This window comes from Magnolia sinica, chromosome 5 (assembly GCF_029962835.1).
Source record: "Magnolia sinica isolate HGM2019 chromosome 5, MsV1, whole genome shotgun sequence".
Classification (NCBI taxonomy): domain Eukaryota; kingdom Viridiplantae; phylum Streptophyta; class Magnoliopsida; order Magnoliales; family Magnoliaceae; genus Magnolia; species Magnolia sinica.
In genome coordinates, this window is record NC_080577.1 from 31,083,567 (window position 1) to 31,089,566 (window position 6,000).

Genomic DNA, 6,000 nt, shown 5'->3' on the forward strand with positions numbered 1-6,000 from the left:
GAACTAGGGTCGGGTCTCACAAATTGTAGTACTTTCATATTTCCATTTAAACGTATATGTCAAAAATCCATCAGCATTTTCCATGCCTCTCTAGATAAGTTGATCTTACATTACATTCCGATGACAAAAATCTAAAGCAATGTAAAGATATTTGGCATTGGAGACTGAATGAAAGAAATATATTCAGAGAGAAATGAGGAGATGGATCGCGGATCAGGCATGAACATTTAAATAGATTATATGAAAACATACTATCTATCTAACCTTGAATTGTCCAAAGTGGGACAATTTGAGCGATTTCTATGCCACCAAAAACACACCATATCTATGTATGGCCCCATAGAAATTCTCAAATGAGTAACTAATTATCTAACTTACAAATCACAATTACAAGTCACAACTATAAACTAACTAATCATAATAATAATTTAAGACAAAAAAATATAATATACAAGCTCATTAAGGTTTGCGAGGATAATTTTAGGCAACAGAAGGCAATGGAACAATATTACATATTTTATCTTCATACTGAGAATAAAAATACAATGCTAAGTAAACAAACATTTCTAATAAACTTTTACGTGAAAGAAAAGCTCTAGAATGTAATATCTTAAACTCAAATAAAAGACTTCAATTTGGAGGAGTGCATAGATCACTATAGATCACTACTTTAGTTAAACACACCAATTCTAACAAGCTATGATGATGGTGATACAACGACAATGATAATGAATGTGAATCTCTACTATATTTTTCTTTCGAGATCGTCGAGTTTATATTTGGAGGAGTGCATAGATCACTATAGTTTTAACTAATCCAAACCCTTTATATAGTTGGACGTTTTAGTGATCTAACCATTAAGGCCCACGTTCAACAATTCAAAAAATCGACGTTTTATAGCCCTTGTTGGCCGCAATGGCTACCATATATATATATATATATATATATATATCTATATATGGAGGAATTTTGTGGAGTGTGTGCCTCATCTCAGGTACCTTAGGACATATAGAGGAAAAACCTCTTTAACACATATGAATAAACATGTTACATAGTAATTAAAATGGTTGCTAAACATGTTACACATATGAATCAAACTTTGATGTGAAAGAAAAGCTCTAGAATGTAATATCTTAAAGTCAAATGAATATTCAATGTTTTTATTATTATAGTTTTTAAGGTGAGAAAGCACCACCAACCAACCCACCTTGTGTGGACACCCAACCATTAATCTACCTCTCCCTTACAACATATCTTCCTTATGTAATCAAATTCATTGAACACTACTCCTGGAATATTGTGGAATATTGTAGGGCTCCTAGATGCATTGGGACACTTAAAGAGTCCAATTCATTAATCCAGACTTTTTATTAGGTCCAATGCATATTTCATGGGCTAGCATGCAAGTATCGAGGTAGTCAACAAGACTTGTGAAAAGAAAATCTATCCATGTCTACTTAACAGAGAACATCTTCATTGTCCTTGTGCATTTTGGACAAAATAAACTACTCAGTAGGGTAGGATCATAAAAGTTGCATAAAAACTACTTAGGTTAATCTTAAAAGTTTCAATTCGAGCAGATTGACCATAAACTGAAAATAAAATCAGTTTACCTAAAACAGAATATACATTAGTTACCATCATTGTGTGAGAACAGAATGAGCATATTAGATCACCACAATCCATACAGCTGTGAGCTTAAACAATTCATACTACTATAATAAATTTCATTATGCAATTTCGATTGAGGCAAAACAAATTCCTAGTATCAGATACATCATCCTTATGAGATAAAACCCCTAATTCGGGGTCCACATTCAAATCTGTAAGCCTTAAAATCCCTAATTTGTAAAATCCCTAATTTGTTAAATCAGAAATCCCTAATTTGTAAAATCAAAAATCCCTAATTCTGGTTGGATCCTCAGATCCCCAAAATCCTAAAATCCCCAAATCCCTAATTTGTAAAATCAGAAAAACCCCAATTCGGGGTCCACATTCAAATCTATAAGCCCTAAAATCCCCAAATCCCTAAAAGAGGGTCCACATCAAATCAAAAATCCATAAATTACTAAATCCCCAAATTCCTAAATCGGCATTGAGAGAGAGAGAGAGAGATACCTCATGTTCGACAAATCCCTGTCAATCGAGCTTTAAAGAGAGAGAGCAAGGGCGTGCGTGGGCAGGGCGTTCGTGGATCAAAGAAAATCAAGAAAGGTTAGGGAGACAAAGACAGAGAGAGAGGGAGAGAGAGAGAGAGGGAGAGGATTAGGGCGAGAGAGAGAGAGGAGAGGGGGACGCAGATTAGCTACTGACGGGTAGAGAGAGAGAGAGAGAGAGGAGAGGGGGACGTGGATTAGCTATTGACAGGTTGAGAGAGAGAGAGAGCAAGAGAGAGAGAGAGAGGATTAGGGCAAGAGATAGATGAGGGGGGACGCGGATTAGCTACTGACAGGTTATGTAGCGAGACTACTACTGAAGTGATGTCACCAAGTTTTGTGGGGCCCACTACGATGTATGTGTTGTATCCATACTGTCCATCCACTTGGATCTGCCTCGTTATCCAAAGAACGGGTAGATCCAAAGCTTTAGTAGACCCCACAACAAAAAACAGTGGGGAGAGTGATTCTCACTGTTGAAACCTTCCTAAGGCCGACCATGATGTTTATTTGAAATCCAAACTGCTCACAAGTTAACACAGACACGGAAGAAGGTAAAACACAAGTATCAGCTTGATAGAAAAATTTTATGGGCCTTAAAAGTTTTTAATGGTGGGTATCACTCTCACCACTCTTTTCTATGGTGTGGTCCACTATAGGTTTGGATTAGACTCATTCTTTACCTATTTCCCTAAAATGATCTCTCCAAATAGATGGACGGAGTAGATACAAAGAATATATTATCATGGGGCCACAGAACTTAGTGATGTCACACTCGCTACTCAAGCTGCATGTTAACAGCTGATCTTAAGTAGACTACAACATAAAAAACAATGGTAATTGAACACCCACCATTAAAAACTTCATGGGCCCACCTTAGTGCCCACTGTAATATTTATTTTTATCTGACCTGTTGATTAGGTCAGACATACTTGGACAAAGGAAAATAAAAAATAAAAAAATTACAAAAACAAATATAAGCTTCATCTAAAATGTGGTGTGGTCCAACAGAAATTTGGATGTGCTCCATGAGCCGACAAAACGGATGAATAGTAATGATACACAAATATCGTCTTGATATAAAACTTTTGTGGCCTTTAAAAGTTTTTAATGGTGGATATAAAACTATAATGGTGGGCATCATTATCCCACTATAGTCCACTGCATATGAAACTTGGTCTGACTCCTCATCCAAGTGGGACACACATAATGGATGGGCTGGATTTGTGAACCACATCTCAGTGGTCCCAACAGATGATTATGAATATTTTAATGGAGAGTAACCCCTCTCAACTTTTGTATGTGGTGTGGCCCAAAAAAGTCATGGATTGACTTGATTTTTAAGCCCCAGGCCTACCATGGAATGGTGCATCTGACTGATTAGGTAGATGTTCGACTCCCATCACGGTGGACCCCATAGAATTTACTCTGGTAAGGGTAATGAGTAACTCACCTAAACGTAGTGGAGAAGGGTTTCCTTAAAACATTCATAATCATACTGTAAGATGATCTTTCAACACTATTTCCACACTATTTAGGTGGAATGTGGTCAACTTAAGATTTGGATATATCTTATTTTTGGTCTTATACCGTAAGATGATCTTTAAAAAAAGATAGACGGCATGGATTAAACACATATATCTCATTTTTGGTCTCATACCATAAACTGACCAACCAGCAACCATTGGATGGTGTCAGGGAGAGTAGCTAATCCGTTCCCCTTATTTGAGGTTCAATCACACTATTTCCTGTGGTGTGGTCCACTTGAGCTTTAGATATGCTTCCTTTTTGTTCTTTAAACCTCATATTATCTGTTAACATGGATGAACAGAGTGGATAAAATAAATAAATAATGATGGACCCCACAGAGTTTACTCTGGTAAGGGCAACGAGTAACTCACTTAAATGTTGTGGAGAGGGGTTTCCTTAAAACATTCATAATCATATATTGGGTCTGCCTAAATGTGGTTCACATATCCAACCCACTCATTATGTGTGTCCCACTTGGATGAGGGGTCAGACCAAGTTTCAGCCACATCCAAAACTCATGCAGGCCATGCCACCAAGTGCTTTTATATTTTTTTAGGATTTCTTCATATAGTTTTAGATGGTATGGCCCACTTGAGTTTCGTATACGGATGATTTTTGAGATATCTCATAACCTAAAGGGGACACATCAAATTCACGACATTGATGTTCGCATACATCATGATGGGTCCCACAAAATTTACTAACATCAATTCTTAGGTTCTCATGAGGTTAGTAAGTTAGGTCACAATTTTAACCAGAATATTTGGCCCATGTTACATGTCTGGTCCATTCACTCTATTTTATTGATCAATACTCTCAATTTGACTAGTTACTCGCCTCAATCAGGCTACATATGAGAAAGATAATAGGCATATAAGATTTATCAACTATTTCAGTAAAATTTGATTTAAATATCTGAAGTTATTTACTCTTCAATCTGAACTGATTAAATTGTCTAAAAACAATTAAAGGTTCAAGTGGATGTCCCTAATAATTTAATAATTTTATTTTTCACAAATAAATTACAATTTCCATTTAAAAATAACATTTTTTTTTCAAAATTTATTTTTTTACTCTTTTTATAAAATATCATTTTTATTATAAAATATTTCAAAAAAAAATTAAATACAAATTTTGAATTTTTATTTTCAAAATCTCATAAAATTTCTCATATTTTAATTTTTTCTCAAAAATTTCAAAATTCTAATTTTTTCTTCAAAAGCATCATTTTGTTCTCAAATTTTTTCTCATACAGTTAAAATTTCAAAACTTTTCAATATTCTTTTTCATATGATATTTTAAATCATTTAAATATTACCTTTTAATTATATATATTAAAAAATTTCCAATCATATATACAAATTATTTAAATATTACCTTATATATATATATATATATATATACAAATTATTTTATATAAATAATTATAAAATTACCTTAAAAATATTACCTTATTAATACAAATTATTTAAATATTACCTTAAAAATATAACACTTTTGTTGACGACACTTTTCGTCGGTACAAGTGCTTCTCTGCTTTTTCCCGACGAAATTTTTCGTCGGTAAAAATATCATTCGCAACGGTTTTGGTTCATCAGTAAAACTCAGCGCGAAAATTTTCAAGACAGCGGGAAAATTTTCTAAGCGAAAAATTATATTATTATTCCCGACGATAATTTTTGTCGGTAATGATGTCTTTTACCTACGACATTATCTTTCATCGGTAAAAGTAAACATTTTTTTTTAAAAAAAATATACAAACCTTTTGCCAACGAATATTTTCATCGGCAAAAATATTATTCCTGATGGTTTTGGTTCATCGGTAAAAGGCAGGGCGAAAATTTTCTAACTTAAATATACAACACATTTGCCAACTAAATGTGTCGTCGGTAAAAATATTATTCCCAACGGTTTTGGTTCATCAGTAAAACTCAGCGCGAGAAAATTTTCTAGTTAAAATTTTTATCATTATTCCCGATGAAAAGTTTCATCGGTAAAGATGTCTTTTACTTACGAAATTGTATTTCATCGGTAAAAGTAAACATTTTTTTAAAAAAATATAAATCCCTTTTACCAACGAATATTTTCATCGGTAAAAATATTATTCCCGACGGTTTTGGTTCGTCGATAAAAGGCAAGGCGAAAATTTTCGGAGAACCGGGAAAATTTTTTGAGTTAAAACTTATATCATTATTCCCGACGACAAGTTTCGTTGGTAAAGGTAAAAGCACAACACTTTTACCGACGAAACTATTCGTCGATATAACTCTTAGCAGAAAATTTTCTAAGTTGAAAATACAACACTTTTACCGAC